Source organism: Orcinus orca, chromosome 16 (assembly GCF_937001465.1).
Source record: "Orcinus orca chromosome 16, mOrcOrc1.1, whole genome shotgun sequence".
NCBI classification, from domain to species: domain Eukaryota; kingdom Metazoa; phylum Chordata; class Mammalia; order Artiodactyla; family Delphinidae; genus Orcinus; species Orcinus orca.
Genome location: NC_064574.1, coordinates 9,606,637 through 9,626,500, shown reverse-complemented (window position 1 = coordinate 9,626,500; position 19,864 = coordinate 9,606,637). Strand labels below are relative to the sequence as shown.

Sequence of the window (19,864 nt, the reverse complement as noted above, 5' to 3'; positions counted from 1 at the left end):
CCCGTGTCCCCTGCATCGGCAGGCGGACTGTCAACCACTGTGCCACCAGGGAAGCCCAATGTATTTGTTTTTTACCTTTCTGTCTCACTGTTCTTTTCTCCTTCCAGTCCCCATGGTACCGTGACTTTACAAACCAGCATCATCAAATAAATCACCTTTCCACTTGTCTTGCCTTTGCCTCACCCCATCCCAAGCACCAAGATCTGTTGTCCCTGATAGAATTTGAAATGTTTTATGGATCAGATTCCACCACCGAAATCTACTGAGCACCTACCCCGTGCATACCCCATACTATGCCTCTGTGGGCAAAAACAGAGCCATCCAGATTCCTGGGAGGAATGTATTTGACTCACTCTTTCTGAATCTTAAGATATCTTTTTGTGAATGTTTTTGAGAGATCAATACTTGTTTTGTTCGAGCATTTTATTCCTTTTAAAAAATAACTTAAAAAAAAAAGAAGCAAAACGTGAATTGTAAAACATTAGAAAATAGAGACCAACAAAAATAAGAAAATAAACACATCTTATTCTCAATCACCCAGAAGTTACCACTATTGTGTGTGAACTTCCAGAACATTCTCTGTGCGTATTTGTATATTTAAATAAGATGAGATCACAATATGTAGGCCGTTATATAAACTACTGTTTTTGATCAATCCTATCTATTTTCTATTTTAATAATTTTTGTCTTTTTAATACCCAGACCGTATTCATATTTTTCCAGTTGCACAAAAGTGTTGTTTTCAGCTAAATTGATCAACCTACTACAAGATCCAGGACCTCATGTTGTATCCAGTTGTTTGGTCCCCCAAATCTTGTTCTTTTAATCTAACATGGTCCCTTTATTACAACCCAGAATTGAAGTGATCAAGCCGGTTGTGCTGAAGAATGTCTTCCTTCTTTGTCTGGAAGCTTCTCTCTGCCATTCCCCTTGCTCCTCCGTCCCCTGTAGAAGTGATATGTAAAATCCCATGAGTTCAGAATGAACTTGTTTTTACCAGAACACATCAGACGTGTAGGCTTCATGGCAATACATCTGAAAACACATAATCTGTTTGCTCCAAAAGTAGTAATGCCAAAAATAACCCCTGAACTAAGATGATAGCAGTTTGATTGCTCCATTATACCCGTCCGCTTACCATCTTGCAACTAAAAAGTAATCTTTATGGCTTTACGGGCTCTCTAAATGGATGTCCAGTTCCCCGTCAACCATCCACTTAATGGTTTTAGTACTAATTAGTAATCCTTTGCCTGAATCAGTTATTTAATTAAGGGTTTTTAAATGATGCATTTCTACATCTATTATAAGAGTACAACCTTTTATTGATTCTCAAATTTTATTCTTTTATTAGGGCTCTTCTAACTCAGGGTGGAGAATGGTCCAAGTTGAACATTACAGCAAATGGTACCATCTTAGGACCTGGCTCTTGGATGGGTTTCCCACCAATGTAAGGAGGACTTTGCTCTGTTGTCACACAATGTTCCTCAACACCTCACCCAGTGCCCCTCACCGATTTGACTTCTCCCTACCACATGTGCTTACTATCTTTCTTCATACTTTCCTCTGATTTAAGCTAGTGGTGCGCTGGAGTCAGCTTGTACTGTTTAGCTAGAGCTGAGCTCTTTCTAATGCCTTTAATGGTTGCTTGAAACTGGCCATGGCAGGCGTAGTTATACCATGGAAATCGGCAAATACTATGGTTTAGGACTTTAAAACATTTTTTGAAAGCTATAGGTTTTAAACATTTACCAGCCCACTCTTGCCTTCAGCCATCAATTTTCAAACCTGACTCAAAAGCAGAGCTGCCTGAAGAATTTTCCATAATATACATTTCAAAACCCCACTGCAAACATGCTAAATCAGAAACTCCAGGTTGGAAGCTCTGCAATCTGTGTCTTTGACAAAGCTCTGTGGGAAATTGTTTGGGGGTTGAAATTGTTCGAGGGCCCCTAGTCACGTGGTCAGCTCTAGGAATAAAACTCAGCATCACGTGCTCAATTCCTCGTCACTTTTCCCCAGGGGTCCTGGGTGGCCATCCTCACCACCTGTACTGTTTTGGGGCAGGATGTCAAACCAAGGTAGCCCTGTTATTTGAGGATGGCTTCTTTTCACCTGCTGGCAGGCATTCATCCCGCCACCTTTCTTCACTGTCACCCGCCTTTGCTCTGGGTCTTTTATCCCATTTCCAAGTCATTCTGTGTCTGGCATCCGCCTAAAGACGGCCACACAGGGGAGAGAGGCATCGGCGCACTGGCAATCTTTCGTCCGTCATCAATCACCGAGGGATGGGTCACTTCTTTGCGATCTAAACATGAAAGCCTGCCCCCTCAGGAGCGGAGTGTGGGCAGAGACAAGAGGGTTTTAGAAAAACATTTTGGGGCCAGACCTAGAGAAACCCCTGGGACATCATCTCCCTAATTGCGCTTTTGCCATTTGTCACTGAGCCTGGTAGTTCCAGGGGCCCCTGCCTTTCTCTGTGTGTAGCCAAAATGAGTTTGAAGCTGCAGAGGGAGCTACCTAATCAATTTCCTTGGCCTGAGCAGCTTAGAATCCAATAGAGCATATATGCAGGACAGTGATAATGATTTGACCCTCCCCACATGACTGGGGGCTACACGGTGCCCCGGGGGGAAAAAATGTCATGCCCAAGTGACTATTGTTGGCCTCCAGTTGCAATACAACACCAAGAAAACATTGCCGTATTATGAGGATTCCTGTTCCCTCTGTCGATATTTTCAAGATGGTTCTTACTTCTGAGCAGGCATCGATTGCATATAGGTTAGGACCCCCAGTGCCATTTGTCATTTCTGATATAATATCATGTTATCGTTTAAAGCCGTAATGGGAGAGGTGTCTGTGCTTAAAGCAAACCTGCGTCTCGGGCTTTGATAAATGGTTCAACGGGCTTTGTTTCTGCAGTGGTGAGTAGCTGGCTGGCTATTTGCTTTACCTTTTATCCAAGAATAACTGTGTGATGGGTTCTGGAAGCGAGCAGTATCATTTTGTCAGATGTGGTTCATGGCGAGCCGGGTGGTCCTAGCAGAACAGCTGTGGGATTTTAGCACCCGACAGGATGTTAGCGGAGGGCCTGTGTAAATCTGAAACAACTCAAGCTCCACATGGCTGCTTTTGGTTGAAAAGTTCTCAGAGATGTTTTTTTAAGGTGAGAGGACAAGAAATGCTGATGGGAAGGGGAAAAATGTGCTTTAGATAGTGGTTTTATTCAGACGGAGCCTTTCTGAGAAGGAGTGATTTGAAGGGAAAAGGTGGAGCTATAAGCAAGGAAAATATGAAATTGGTAACGTGTGGCTGCCCTTAGCACGTGCCGACAGTGAGATCTGATCCCCAGTGGTGTGACACACACAGCTCCAGCTACCCTCAGATGAGTGACCCACGCTCCTGGTGGCACAACTCTCTTCATGTATCATTGGAACCCTTGAATATGTGGCATGAAGCAAGTCTGGGGGGCTCTCTGCTCCTGCACCTGAAGATATTTGTGGGTTGCAGTCGTGGTACTTAATCCATCAGAGCAGGCAGCTTGTCAGAACAAATAGCAATGGTTTTGTGCCCACAGTTCCCTTCTCAAAATTCATGAAAACCCAAATGCTCCCCCAATTTCAATGTAACTTTGCATGGCGGCAATGGCTGTCATTTCTCTCTGCCTTCTTTAAGGGGGAGGAAGGGCCGGTCATGGATCATTACATAAATGGCACAACAGACACATTCCCCCAGCTCTAAATCTGGAAGGAGGTTTGGAGAAGTACCTGACATGAATCTTTGCTCCGACGGGGGGGGGAGACTGTCCACCCATCCTTGGCTTTCAGAAAAGTTCTCTAAGTTTTCAAAGTTAAGTGTGAAATGGACACTCAACCAGGGATACACGACAAGGCTAAGAAACTGTTTTTTAGAGTCTGCCCTTAGCTCTGCTTTGCCCAGGAACAGGGAAGCTTTTTGCCTGGTGAGCCCATACTTTCTCAACAGTATCATTTTCAATTAACAAAATATACTTGCTAGGCAATAGAGGGGGTTTGCAGAATAAACAATGACTATGAGGTAAAAATATAAGTCCACAAGCCTCATTAGGATTTGGTGCCAATCAACAGAAGAAAATAGGTCCAAATATGTATATAACTAGATACATGTTTCTAGATCCATCAAACACACACTCAATATGCAAATACGTATTCATAAACATTCATACTCTTATAAATGCAGCATGTATCCAAACCGGTTACCTAACCTGATCAGTACCATGTCCTGTAATTGTATTAGTATTTTAAAAGTATATGCCTACTGTATGCGAGGCGTTTATGTACATTAGGGCATTTTATCCTCATAATATTTTTTAAGGAAATAGGATTATCCCCATTTTTCAGATGACAAAGATAAGGTTGGAAAGAGCTGCCGTCATTTTCTCAAAAGCATACAGCTTCAAACTGGCAGATTCTCAGCTCAGGCCATTTTTAATAGGTCACACAAGGATTTGCATGTCATTTATTGTACATGTTGGGAATTATGATGAGATGTACAAATATAAAGAATTTACTCTCAGATATTATAAAATCAAGGATTAGCAGAGTTCCAGAAAAAACAATATTTCCATCTTTTTTTTTTTTAATTTATTTGGTCACACCAGGTCTTAGTTGCGGCTAGCTGGCTCCTTAGCTGTGACATGTGGGCTCCTTAGCTGTGGCACGTGGGCTCCTTAGTTGCAGCATGCATGTGGGATCTAGTTCCCTGACCAGGGATTGAACCTGGGCCCCCTGCATTGGGAGCATAGAGTCTTATCCACTGCTCCACCAGGGAAGTCCCTCTATCTTCTTTTTTTTTTTTTATGGGATTCCCAGAGTAAAGATATTTGAACCTAAGTTTCTTGTTATATTAAACCAGCAAACTCAAATGGCTGCAAAAGTCAGATAGATAACATTAGTCAAATGGAGGTGAGCAATAGGGAATGGTGTGGACTGTGGTAAACCCCAGGGCATTTGCCCTAATTAAAAGGGGAAATGCTACCTAGCTCTGGCTGACTGTGGCCATGCAGGAACAGGACTCAGTATTACCAGATCACTTGATTTTTCTGGTTTTTTTTTCAGAGAAAACTCCCTGTATGAACTTCTTGAAATTTTTCCATAACTTTATGACTTATAAATATTGGCAACTAATTCACCCCTTTTCAAAATACTAGCAATTCAAGCAAAACACATTTGTGGGCATGTATGACCTCAGGTCCACCAGTTTCGGTGACCCACTGACCTCTATTTACTCATCCTGCTGGCCGTGCTTCAGTTCTGGGGCTTGAGGGGGAATCTTCCTCACTGCGAATCACTGGCATAAAATTAACATGGGAAGTTCTTCCCTGAAACAGACAGGCTTCAGGCTATGGCAGGAAGGGCAGCACCTACCTCCAGTGAGTTGGGACGACTTCACGGGTCCAGGTTTGATTGGATTGTTCTTATGTTTCCTTCATGCTGTAAAGCTCTAGCGCTGTTTTGTATTTTGAAGACATCAGTATAAGAACTGCACATGTATTCCCTTCTCATCAAATGCCCCCAAGGAGCAGACCTTTCCGACGTTTCCTCCTTTGAGCCTTGACACTGTCATTTTCCCCGCCTGGAATGACCTTCCATCCAATCTTTCTTCGACTGAGTCCTTCTTATCCCTCACGTCTCAGCTCAGGTGTCACCTTCTCAGAGTGGCCCTCCCCAACCCCTGAGCTACAGCAATGTGAGCCCCACCCCAGCCAGTCATTGTCCTGTACTTCATCCTTCTTTGTTTTCTCCATATCAGATGTTAACATCCCAAGTTATCTCCTTTATTTTTTCCTTTATCTATTTATAGAGGCTGCAGGTAGAGCGATTAAAAAGGGTAGATTCTCCAGCCAAACAACCTTGATTCGAATCCCAGCTCTGCTACTTCTTCACTCTGTGACAGTGGGTAGGTCACTTCACCTCTCCAGACCTCAGTTTCCTCATCTGTAAACTGGGAAAATGGGAAATAGTAATAATAATAGTACCTTATAGGAGTGTTATAAGAATTAAATGTATTACTGTTGGTACAGTGCTTAGAACGAATATTTATAAAGTGTTTGTAACAATGCCTGGAACACAGTAAGCATTATATTAGGACCAGTAGTGACTAGTATTATTATTATTAATTTTATCATCATCACATCATCATCTTCCACATTGAGAATGTAAGTTCCACATGAGAATAGATGCCAGCTCTCTCCTTAAGCTTGGTATCCTTCTTGCACAGCACAGAGTAACTGCTCAGGAAATATTTATAGAATAAATGAATGATAGAAAGGAAACTTAGAAGAACCAGTGCAATAGAATACACTTATCATCGCACAGTTAATTTCTTAAACATCTCTCTTTCTCTCACTGTGTATCCCTATCTGTGTATGTCTTTCTGTGTAGTTCTCTCTCTATCTCTATCTCTCTCTCTTTCATTAAATTAAAATAAGGATGAGGATAAAGTGCCCGGAAAGCTAGGAAAATGGTTCACTAGGTTGCCCAGCCAGTGGTTTCCTTGTGAGCTGATATCTGAATAACAATGCCCCACTTGAACCAGCAGCCCTCCATTAGTGACTTACACCAACAGGGTTCAAACATGGGGAAGTGGCAGCGGCAACAGCAGGGCCACTCTAGTCATACTAATGATGCGAGATGATGCTGCCTCCCGCTCCTGGGCAGAATGGAAAATGGAGAAGAAAGCCCCCAATCGGTGTGCCGAGGTGCCACTTTCAACAAAGAAATCCTGCCATCCCAAACTGTCGAGACCTTTAAAAATAAAAGATGTGCTATATTTCCAGCCCTATTCAGTATTCATGAGGCTTCGCAGCTTGTTGTAAGGCAAGATGAAAACAATACTCAGTAGATTTTCATAAGTGACTGTAAGATTGATAGATGATGCAGTTTTAATGTATGTGAAGTTCAAAACCAACATAAAAGCTGCAAGACACCTGCACACTACATTCCAAACCCACATTTCTCCCGGTGATGAGCCCCAGCTTCCCCTTCCAACTCCTCCACATCAATAAAACAAAAAGTGGGCATCACCCTAAGTAGGGGTGAATTTCTGCTGAACTCTTCAAGGACAATGTGTTGGTATGTTTTCATTGATATAACAGAGGTCCTTGTGTACACTTTCCCCTTCAAATGAATATGATGGATCGTGAATGGTTAAATATCTCTGTTTCTGCTAATCGACGGCCAGGACCATGGTTAATGCTCCTGGCGGTTTAGGGAGCACAGAAGGTTAGCTACATTGCTAGCAGGTCTCTAAAAAGCCCTTGCTTTATATTTCATGGCTTATTGGCCACTGTGGGTTTGTTATGTATTATGCACGCACACCTGCACATACACATATACAGTTATAAGTTATATGTAAAATATTATGTATCGTATTTTATTGATACGTGTAGGGTATACATAGAGGCAGCTAATTAACTATGTGCCTTACCTCTAACTATGTGATGTATAGCAAATACAGGGTTTTAAGAATTTTCATGGTCAGCCTCAATCTAGCAACATTTGCATCTATCCTTTTCCCATGAATGACCATTAATGGAACATAATAAAGAGTTAAACTATATATCTTCGTTTTTGAACCCTTCTTTCGTTTTGTCTTATCACTTGTTGCTAACACTGATTGAACATTAGGATCTGCCAAGTTCTGAACAGGAAGTACTGTAAGGAAGGCTGACGTGGACACAAAGAGATGACACGTGCTAGAGAGAAATATACACACATGCCAGCAGGCACACGTACATACACAATTGTTTCTACATTGAGGAGCCTTCGCTTTTTTCATTTTTTTCTTTCCTTCTCATTTGAGAGGATGGGACTTGGGTTTCTGTTTTTATTTTGCTTTGGTTCCAGTCTCGTTAACTCAACATGGATAAGATTAGAAAAATAAAATTAAAATATTACAATATCAGCAATAATTTTGAGGGGACTTTCTGGGGACTTAATGCTTAAAGGACTTTACTTGCAAAACAACCTGAAAAGTCAATACTATTATTAGCCTAGTTTTATGCGGGGGAAACTGAAGCTCAGAGTGGTTGATCAACTTGCTCAAAGTCACATAGCTAAAAAGTGGCAAGAGGTTGCTTTTCACTGTCTCTGCTGGATAGACACAAGCAAGATGCAAATGTCAGAGCAACATTATAGAGCCTGTAGGGATCAATGCTGTTCTAACCCTTCCCTGGTTAGAAAACGTGACTTGTGTGTGTCAGACAAGAAGGCTTCCGAAGGACAGGGACCTTCTCCTTTGTGTATTATATTGTCAGCTCCTGGCACAGGGTCTGGCACAGAGCAGAAGCTTGGTAAGTGGAGAATGAAGACAAGCGAGAAAGGTATTAAGAGGCAAACTCCCAGTGGGTGTTCGGGGGCTGGGAAATAAATGAGGTTTTTCCAATTTTAAGGTCAACACGAAAACAGAGACAAGTTGCAGACTGAAAATATGAGACATCCTGTCCAAGAGAAGGGGACAGGGCAGACTGTAAAGACCAGGAACCCTCCTCCTCCATAGAGGGTCCTGATGGGAGAGGAGAAAACGGAAGTGTGGGAGGTGAAGTAACTTATCTGGAGGCACTCAGCTCATCACTGACAAAGCTCAGATTTGAAGAAAGCCTGGTCTCCCACAACTGAAGGCTGCACATTCTGGTTTTCAGAACTGGTGATTTTTCCAATCTTTCCATCCTTTTGGCTGGATCCCACCGAGAAGGACGATTGTTCTCAGAGTTGGAAGAAAGACTCCTTAGGTTGATATATGGTCTAAACTATAGATGCTAAGGTGCTATCGTAAAGTTCAAAGTAGGAATCTCCTAGAATCTTTGCCCGCAAGCAGAGATGCTGAGCCAGCTGGTAGATGACGGTGAGGACATGCAGAGCTCACCTGTGTACTCTACTTGTCCACAGGGTTGTGCAAAGGCTCCAAACCAGAGTAAGGTATTGCATTGTCTGTACAGAATCGTGGAGAACATTCCTCCTTGGGGCAAAGGGCTTATAAAATAGGTTAAAAAAAAAAAATAGAATACTGCACCTGGTTCCCTGTAGTTCAGAAAAGGATCTCATATCAACTCCCAGAGATTTAGAGAAAAATGAGAATATGTTCCAGTCTCCTTCCTACTTTCTTTGTCTTGTCTGCTTTTCCTGGGCTTACAACTGCTCCAGACACAGTGCCGTTCACTGCCCTGTTGGGACGGGAATGTGCATCCTTCGTGCCCTCCCAGCCGGGCATCAATGCTTTGTGCACTTCCTCGCCCTTCAGCATACCTCCTTTTATTTTATTTTATTTATTTATTTATTTTTTGCGGTACGCAGGCCTCTCACTATTGTGGCCTCTCCCATTGCGGAGCACAGGCTCCGGAGGCGCAGGCTCAGCGGCCATGGCTCACAGACCCAGCTGCTCCGCGGCATGTGGGATCTTCCCAGACTGGGGCACAAACCCGTGTCCCCTGCATCGGCAGGCGGACTCTCAATCACTGCGCCACCAGGGAAGCCCAGCATACCTCCTTTTATAACACTCGTCATATCTGTTACCTCTTTTGTTTGTTATTTGTCTCCCTGTGACCAGATCTGTCTCGTTCATCACCGTGTTCCCCACAATCTAACCAAAAACAAAACGTACGTAAATCACAGTTGATGTTAAATAAATATTTTTAGTGGAACGAACTAATATAGGCGCCCATCCTTTCTCTTCCAATGCTTATGACTTTGGAAGAGTCTAGAGCCTCACAGATGCGCAGTTAAGTGTTTGTTGAAGGATTAAGGAAGCACATCCCGGATTTCTTCGTCCACCCACTGCAGGAAAGCAGGTCTCTTCTCCAGCTAAGAGGAAACCCATCTTGAATTGAGAGTAAAAGGGAGGCCAGCCTTCCTTCCTGAACCTGAAGAAGGGGCCCTCGGGTTTTCTTGTAAAGAGAAGGGAAAAGACAGCCCAGAGGAGCTGGCAGGCGTCTCCTTTGCCTCCCACTCAGTGCTCTGACTTGAGAACACAAGTTATATTGCTTGACCTCTGTGCCTCTGGCCACCACTGAAGATTCATTTATCTGATCTGGGTGTTTTCTAGATGAAAAGCACAGTCTGTGGGCTCGTGTTCAGTTGATTTCCTCTTGAGAGTCTCCACTTCCAAGGACGGTCTTCCATGAGCAGAATGGCAGGATTCTTGACCAGGTGCCTTACAGTCTTTTGTTTTGTTTCCTTTTTTGGTATGTTTGTTTCGTTTTGTTGGGAGCTTAGCGCTGTTCCCATTGAAAGTCTTCTGCCAGTGGCAGTGACCTTCTTGAAAGAGGCTCAAACCCTGATTTGTCATCTCAAAGAGCAGCCTCCCAAGAGGTAAGGTCTCCCCACCGAGGTGAATACCTCGAGTTGGCTTTTTTTAATTAAGGCTCCGCATTGTAACTAGTCAATGTACATTATTGGGAGAGTGAATGTCAATGCCACTGCTTTTTCTTTCTCTCCTTTATCTTTGTCAGTGATTCAAAGACATGATTTATGGTTAGTCTCCGACTTTCAGCTTCATCCATCACGTCCTGGTTTCACTACAGGGCCCCACGTTGTAAATCATGCCGAAGGGCTGTCACTCATTCCCCTTAACCCTTTAGGGAAGCGTTTCAGGGTCGCTCTCCAAGAAGGAAACTTTGTGAGATAGCAGTTTAGGGGGCCTGCCTGGGCAATACATGGGGGCTCGTGGAACCACTGGCGTTAATGGTTTGGCCTAAGATACTAATTATCAAGACCTGGGGAAAGCCTGGCCCCGTCGCCACGCAGCGCATGCGGGTTGAGACGCTCGCACGGGGTGACTTGAGAATGGCAGCGATTCCTGAGCCAGCTTTATTCCGTTTTGAAATGTCCGTTAGATGTGAAGCGCTGAGTTTCCCTTTGGAATCAATCACAGGCTAGTTCTGACTGTGACCTTGCAAAGATTATGGAATGAGTGCAAAGACCCATTCGCAGCTGCTATTTCAGGCTTTGTAAATTAACAGCCTCTCTCCCCCCTGCTCTTCTTTTCCGGCTCTATCACTCTCTAGCTCCCTGTGTCTTCCTCACACTCGGGAAGGTGGGGAGTGATGGCAAAGGGCGAGGTAGAAGACCAGAATTTGTAGGCAGAGGGGCAGGACTTTCTGGAGAGTCAGAGAACCCCTTCCCGCGGGTCCCTGGCCATGGCCCGACTCGGTCTCCCCAGCCTTTCAGACATGGAACGCTGGGTGTAGGCAAGGATCCAGACAAGGGGCACTGAACAAATGGGGGTGCTGCTCTATCGGAAGTCTGCAGCTAGTAATCGATGGTCACTGATGAAAAATATATGTTTGGAATCTATTCGTTCAGAGCCCGCAGCCAGTTGCTAGCAATTTTATTCCTGAATTATGCATTGCCCTGCTTTGCCTGGGTACGCTGATGAAAACAACAGATAAATTGGCAAAAGATACGTAGGTAAAAAAAAGGGAAAGTTTGTAGAATGTGAGCGTTCGTTATCCAAACAGGGCTACCCTCCTCCCCTTTCATATGCACCCTTCCTCAGATGGCGTTTGAGGGGCTCAGGGCCTGGATGTTTTCAAACAGACAGCATTAACTATGCTCATCGTCTTCATTTTGGCAAAAACTTGGCCTTATTTAACCCAAAGGGTTAGTGCACCTCAGTTTACTTGGGTTGTGGCCCTCAAGAGCCCCTCTTAACTGCTGATCTCACTTTCCAGCATACAAAATGGCCAGTCTTATTATTTTATCTTTCTTGGAAAGAGCACAAGGATCTTTTCAAACTTTAAATGACCCAGAAGCTATTAATCCTCCTAACAGCCTTGGAAGGCAGGTAAACCGTTGCTGAACTAGTATTTCACCGGGAAACCCTTCTCCTCCCGCCCACATCCCTGCTCAGATATCAGATTTATACGGTATACACAGTGTCTGCAGACCTAACTACAGGTGACTTAGAAATGGGGCGGCTGCAGATTAATGTGCCCATCCAGAATGATGTATTTTCTTTTTTTGTGCTGAGAGCAGCGCCGATGGCCTTCTGGTTAGGCATAACAAGGAGGCCAACCTCGTCTCCTACTTGCAGCCTATTACAGAAAGGACTTCTGTCGGGTCTCTGTTGTGAAGTCAGCTTCTGCCATTCGAATCCCATCAATGAGATGTCTTCTGTTTATGCCACGTGGATTTCGTTACGTCTCTGATCAAAAGAACTTTCAGGGTACTGACCATAAGGAAGAGAGTTGTTCAGCTCGTGGGATTATTAGACAACTCTGAGTCCCTTTCCCTCTCGGTGGAGGAGAGGAATTCTCCTTTCTCCGTGTTGCCCGTCCCTGGAATAATTATAAATTTCTGCAGGTCTTATTCAGACCCAGAGACAACATCCCAGAGGCATGGAGAATTTGCTGCTAAAATACGCTTTCAACAAATTCGAATACACCACCTAGTGAAGTTCTTAATTAGAAAGCCACCTCAGCTATAAAGCTAGGAGGCCTAATGACGGTCAACTTACCTTGACCTCTTATTTGAAGGAAACCTGCGTTATAGGTAAGATTTTAGAAAGAGAAAAAAAACGCAGTTAAATTGAAATAGTTTGGTTAGCTCTGTCTGAACATCGCCCATTGGTATGATATCTGGTTTTAGGACGTCTGGTTTTGAGGCATTCAGAATACTGAATGACCCACCTTTTCAAAACAGACAGACAGAAGCGTAATCCCATTCACCCAACATGGGCGCCAGTGTTTTCTAGTTAAATTCCAGGCAATTCGAACGTATTGAACTCTGAGCGGCTCAAATCTTTGCAGACCTGTATTTGGTGATACATGTTTGCCAGATTTGCAGTAGCGGCAAATTTAAATAAATTGTCTAAATTCATACACAGCAACCCATTGGCGGGAAGCCAGGAATAGATAGTTCAGCTTCTGCTTTCCCATGTCCTATTTCCCCTGGGGCCTTCTTTTCACACAGAAAATTCTGAGCTGTGTGTGTTTAAACACAGAAGTTACATTCCTTCTTACTACCTTCTCCCTCTGAATCAGTATTTTTTTTCTCCCCTCAACCCCATCCTCGTTTTCATTTCTGTTTTGTCAAATAACAGTGTGACTTTGTCTTTGACATTAAACAGTTGTATATACTTTTAGCAGAGTTTGTTTATTCCATCTGTATTTCCAATCAGTGCAGAAGGTTTACCAAAATGGTTCATTACTGATTTATTTATGATGTATTTAGATAGCAAATATGGAACTGTCAGCAGTTACTGGCTAAACAGTGTTGACAGACATTAATAACATATGGTATAGCAATGGAATTATGATCTTTAATTTTTTTTAAATTTTGATCTTCAACATGCAATGTGTGGTTTTGCGTTTCTTAGGTAGTTGGGTACAACGGAGGAGCCTTTTAAAGAAAGCTATGTTTTTATTTGTAACCTTTGGGGTTTCCTGGTGGTGACATTAACATCTTCTGTGTCTGTTTAGCTGTTCAATTTAATGAAAGACAAATCTTCCCAAAGGTTTAATTTACTCTTGCAAACTGAAATCACTATATTCACACCGTGGGAAATGGCCCTAATTTTCCCAACCTTCAGTCGCCATCAAGCATATAATTTATTTCTCCCCCTTCAATACATTCCTCGTTAGAAAACAAAGTTTTTGATATTTAAATGTTACCAAGTTCAAGTGGAGGAACATAGTCTCCCGTTTCCACAAAATGCTTTTGCAGGCATGGCTGCTTCCACCTGACAGCCACCCATTTATATGGGGCCAGAACAGACAAACATTTGAATTTCTGACCTTTAATTGGCAATTCCTTTGAGCTTAGCAGCAAGGGGAGAAAGGACTTTTTTTTTTTTTTTTTTTTTTTTGGCTGTGTTGGGTCTTCGTCGCTGCGCACGGGCTTTCTCTAGTTGGGCGAGCGAAGCCTACTCTTGGTTGCAGTGCACTGGCTTCTCTTGTTGCAGAGCACGGGCTCTAGGCCCGTGGGCTCAGTAGTTGTGGCTCGCAGGCTCTAGAGCGCAGGCTCAGTAGTTGTGGCACACGGGCTTAGTTGTTCCGCCGTATGTGGGATCTTCCCGGACCAGGGATCCAACCCGTGTCCCCTGCACTGGCAGGCGGATTCTTAACCACTGCACCACCAGGGAAGCCCCCCCACTTTTTTTTTTTTCTCCAGCAGCAAGGGGAGAAATTGTTTGGCTGGGCTCAAAGGCAAAGCAACTGGTATACCTGGGTTGCAACAGAAGTTACCCCATCTGCTTGGAGGTAGGTAAACACATTTTAGCTGGGCTGTATCCCAACAGGCAACAAAGTTTGTCTTTGGCCAAAAATTGTTCCATGGTTCTGCAAAAAGATCCCGTTTTCCAGAACTGAATTCTTTCTCTTGAAAATGATATCCAAAGGAGATTATTGTTCACATAAAACAAAACTAGAAGTTCTCTAGAGCAGTGAATACCAGTGATGGACCCCCTTTGAGAAACACACAAGTATTATATATAATTTCAGGGCTCTGGCATCCTGGGAAGCCCACATCTTGGACCCCCATTAAGAAACAAGCGATGATTAAGTTCATTATATGAACTTTTTGCATGTGCAGACTGAAGCTTGCCTTTGTTTTCCAGCGTAAGGATGGGAGACAAGATGGGCAGTGGGACTCATGGACTGAGTATCTTTCAGGAGCTAGAAGCTTTTCTAGTGTTTGATACACATTATCACGCTGGGTCCTCAGAACACTCTAGGAAATAAGTATGAGTATTATTCCCATTTTGCAGATACGGAAATTGAGGGTTGGAGGGGTAAATGACTTGCCCAAGGTCACACAGCTGGTAAGTAAAGGCACCACGAGTCAAATCCAGACAGTGTGATACCCGAGTTAAGTCTAATGTGGGATTTTGGTTAAAGTGAAGGATACAGAGGACTTGTATGTTTTTACCTTTCTTATTTTTACCATTTTAGAACTGTAAAGCTTATTGGAAATCTTTCAGTCCAAATCCTTCATTTTACCTTTAAGATAACTAAGCTCAGAGGAGCTCCAAGAATTGCCCCTGGTTAAAATGTTAGGAGCTGACCTGGAGCTGGTTTATTCGGACTCGGGTTCCAGCTTTGGTGGTCAATGCCGTACCATTTCCCTAATCGTCTCACAACTTGAACGTAAGCATATTGGCGGCTGATTTTGAAATATATCCAATACTTTGGGCATATGAATGATGCTAGAAGGTGAGGATCAGAGGAGCCATCTCTGTTCTAATCCTAATGTCTCCACTGCTGAAACTCACAAGAAATAATAAGCTGCTAAAGCCCCAGCAGGTACTTCCTCAGAACTCTGTTCCAATCCCACCTCTGACACTCACTAGCTGTGTGATTTTAGACACTCAGCCCCAGCACCCATCTGAGTCGTTTGGTTTTCTCATGACTTAAATGAAAAATTCTGTACAAAGCTACTGTTACAGTGCCTGGCACAAAGCCGTCACTCATACGTTAGTTCATAGAGTTAAACTTATTGTGAGTGTACATAGAACTAAAATCAATACGTGTGAATAATTTCTATTCAGTGTAGACATCTTCAAAGCCAGACTTGTGAATACCTCTTGCATCACATCCCTCATGTATCAAGTCTTTTATTTCTCTGACTCTGAGCTTTAGACCCAAATTGAAAGGGTTCATGTGATCAGTTCAGGCCCACCTTGATAATCTCCCTATTTTATAATCATCTGATTTGGGCTCTTAATTACATTTGAAAAATCCCTTCCCAGCAGTATGTGGATTAGAGTTTAATAGAACAGCTGGGAGAAGGTGTATGTAGTGCCCACCAAGGACCAGGATTCCAATGGTTCATCTTAGAATTCTTCCCACCACACCCTCAGTTTCCCACTCAGTGGGATTTGAGTGCCTATGGCATGGGTGTTTATGAGTATTAAGTATATAGAAATCACTTACCACAGTGCCTGGTATAACCCACACATATGCACTAAATTGTAACTCTTGGTCCCTAGAAGGGAAAATAAAGCTTGGACATGGAGTAATTTACCAGACTAAGGAAATTTAGAGTTCAATCCTGGGAAGAATGGGTCAATCGATCAGCAAGAATATTTTATTGGACATCAAGATTTTCTGCTAGGCACTGCGTGACAATTGCCAGAAAATGTAATTAAGAGGAAGGCAGGGCTGCTTCCTGTGGGAGGATGAAAGGGACTTATTCAGAGCACACATGGTCTCCTTGAGAATCTGTTCTCCTGCCTCTCTACAGCAGTAGCTGTAATGTTTGAGCAGTGGCCTGTGAGAGTGAGACCCATGTGACCATACTGGGCTCACCAGGCTGTGTGCAAGCAAGTGCAAAGGCCCTAAGGTGGAAGTTCATCAGAAATGCCAAGAACTACCAAAGAGGCTACTGTGGCCAAGTGCAGAAAACAAAGATGAGAGGGGAGGAAAATGAGACAAGTTTGTGAGACAATTGGAAATGTGAACTTGGAGTAATTGATGCCATTAAGGGATAATAATTATTATTATTGTTTGGATGTGAGAGTGACTATGTTTCAAATAAGGAGAGTACTTTTCGAGATACACACTGAAATATTTATGGATGAAATGATATGAAGTCCAGGACTTGCTTCAAAATAATATTAGTGGGGACAATGGTTGAAGGGGTTTACTGAAGCAAGACTGTCCATGAGTTGATAAACATTGCAGCTGATTGATGGTATACAGAGGTGTATTATTCAGCTGGGTCTACATTTGGATATGTCTGAAATCTTCCATTTAAAAAGAAACTTTACAAGAAAAGAAATCGAGTCAAAAGAAATGGCAAGTGTTTCCCTGGCGGCGCAGTGGTTGAGAGTCCGCCTGCCGATGCAGGGGACGCGGGTTCGTGCCCCGGTCCGGGAGGATCCCACATGCCGCCGAGCGGCTGGGCCCATGAGCCATGGCCGCTGAGCCTGCGCGTCCAGAGCCTGCGCGTCCAGAGCCTGTGCTCCGCAATGGGAGGGGCCACAACAGTGAGAGACCCGTGTACCGCAAAAAAAATTAATTAATTAATTAATTTTTTAAAAAAATTGGCAAGTCATACCATAAAGGGCCATGGAGCCAATTTAAGTGACTTTTTTTCTAAGAATAATGGAAAAACCATGAAGTGGTTTTGAGAAGTGGAGTAGCCTGATCTGACGTGCATTTTTCAAGGCTCACTTAACTGCTCTTTGGACAGTAGATGCTCTTAGTTTCCTATTGCGGCTGTGACAAATTAGTACAAATTGAGTGGCTTAAAACAACATAAATGTATTATGTTACAGTTCTGGGGACCAGAGGTCTGAAATCAGTGTCACTGGGCTAAAATCTAGGTGTCGGCAGGCTTCCTTCCTTCCGGGAGGAGAGGAAACGGGAGACCGTTTCCTTGCCGTGTTCTAGTTTCTAACAGCTGCCCACGTTCCTTGGCTTGCGACCCCTTCCTCCATCTTCAAGTCAGCCCCAGCATCACTCTGACCTCTGCTTCCACTGTCACAGCTCCTTCTCTGATCCTGACCCTTTGCCTCCATCTCATGAGGCCCCTTGGAGGCCCGCGCATTGGTCTCACCCAGATAATCCAGGACAATCTCATCTCAAAATCCTTAATTGAACCACATAAGGTAACAGCCACAGATTCTGGGAATTAGGATGTGAACATCTCTAAGGGGCCCTCATCCTGCCTCCTATGGGGAGAAAGATGGAACAGAACACCCAAGATGAAGGCTTTTGCAGGCGTCCATGTGAGGCAGGCTATGGACAGCACTGTTTACCTTTTGGGCCAGATACTTTGTGGTTGTAGAGGGCTATGCTGTGCATTATAAAATGTCGAGCGGCATCCCTTGACCCACTCGATGCCAGTAGCACCCCTTCTCCCACCAAGTGGTGACACTGGTTGAGAACCACCGGGCTGGGGAAGTACTGGCGGGAAGTGCCTGGATCCTGGCTCTGTAGCAAAGGCAGCCCTGGCACTTTCCGTTAAGCCTCCCTCTCCTTCCATCGCTAAGCACTGCCAGTAACCAGAGGGGTTTCTTTCCGGTCTGTGTCTCACGTGGATGGTGCAGAAGCAGAAAAATGGTGACAGACTGCTCTTGTCGTGTGGCTATTTAATCTTCTCCTCAACTAGTTATTTTGTTGCTCAAGGACAAAGGCAGTGGCTGTAATTCCCTTTTCCCACCACCTACCCCAGTGACTGGAGCATGGTAAGACCTCGATGAATACCTGCTGCCTTTGATTTCATAATTATAGTCTCACTATACCTTTGCTTCGCCATTGTGGGAGGGGAACGTAATATCCTGCACAGCGCGGTCTCATCTACGTGAAATTGAAGACTCCGTGTTAGCTAAGTGCTTTGGAATCCTTGCACAAAAGAAATAAGTCCAAACACAAAGACTCTGCAAGGTGGTATATGGTTCTCTGCGGGGAAGCTATGTAGATACTCGTTATTAATAATTTCATGTGCTTTCTTTACCATCGTTAACATTTATTGAGCACCTACTACGTATCCAGCGTTGCGCTAGGTGCTTTACCTGTAGTACCTCCACCTCCATAGATTTCTTCCAACCTGAAGAAATAGGAAATAAGATTAAACCTGCTTTATAGACGAGGAACGTAAAATGAGGGAGGTTAAGCAACTTACCCAAATTCCCATAGTATGGGCCAATGATACATTTGGGGACTGTCAGATTTCTCAACCTTTGCTCTTAAATTTTTTGGCCTATTGCCTCGCTTCTAGGCGGTCTAGGTGCTTTGATCCAATGAAAGGAAGTCAACGTTAGCATTAGCAGCTAGCGAGACTTAACTGTTTTCTTGATGGCTTTGGGCTTTGAGGTTTGATGTCTGATATGCCTTCGAATACTTCCAGCCTTGTGGAGGGAGGAAGCAGGGGGTGCTTTTTTTTTTCAAAAGAGGAATCAGCCACTCCCTCTGTTCACTCCGCCTTTCTCTCTTGGCTGCCATGGCCATGTAAAAGTCATCACAGATGAATCCTCCACGCCCAGATCAAGGGAGACAATATGAGCTGTTTGGTCTTTTCCATCCTTTTCGATATGAATCATTGTCATGTTCTGAGCTGTGGCTGTCCTTCCAGAACTTTAGCTGCTCCTCAGATGAACCCATGGGTACAACTGGCCTTGAAGTTAACTGAGAGAGGACAGATGAAGTTCCCAGGCCCAACATAGGCAACTGGGTCTGAGCAGAATCAAATTTTAGTTTCCACTTTGGGGACTCGTTTGTTTGGGCACAGGGGTCTCAAACTCACAGGGCTACAGGGGCGAGGCAGGTGTGGTAAATTAGCAAAGTGGGCCACAAGCGAGATACTCTGAAGTGAAAGGGACCCAGGCTCCTCTGGCATCCCACCCCACCAGGGCAGCTGTGACTCAGCTCCAGAGAAAGAGGCCAGGCAGAATGTGGCCCTGTTGCCAGACGTAAGCTTTGCTGAGAGAATTCAGAAGACTGATTTTTGTAGGTGAAATCTCCTCGTTTTTAGATCTTGGGAACTCATTTGTTTTAACTGCATGCCCCAAACCTTATCCACCTAGAGGCTGAATCAAGTTTATTAACTCTGCCTTGAGGATTTAATCTGACGTCCTGGGTCACATGTGGCTGAAATAGGGCTGGTTCAAACTGAATTGTGCTATGAGTAAAATACACATCGGATTTCAAAGACTTAGTTCAAAAACACAGAATGTAAAATATCTCATTAATTTTATATTTATTACATGCTGATATGATGATATTTTGGATATATTAGGTTAAACAAAATATATTCTTAAAATTAATTTCACTCATTTCTTTGTCATTTTTTAATGTGGCTACTAGAAACTTAAAACTACATCTATGGGGCTTCCCTGGTGGCGCAGTGGTTGAGAGTCTGCCTGCCGATGCAGGGGACACGGGTTCGTG

The 19,864-nt window shown here is 43.7% G+C and overlaps 1 protein-coding gene across 2 annotated transcripts in view; it reads left to right on the top strand.

The window, feature by feature from the left end:
• The window catches only part of TSHZ2 (teashirt zinc finger homeobox 2), a 273,003-nt gene that overhangs the window by 203,141 nt on the left and 49,998 nt on the right, over positions 1-19,864 (top strand). The window contains exon 1 of one of the 2 annotated variants that reach the window (XM_049700012.1): positions 10,078-10,181. The exons of the other annotated variant lie outside the window; for it this stretch is intronic. The gene's annotated coding sequence lies outside the window, so the exon portion shown is untranslated. Of the gene's footprint in view, positions 1-10,077; positions 10,182-19,864 lie in introns of those variants that run through there. 2 annotated transcript variants of the gene reach the window in all.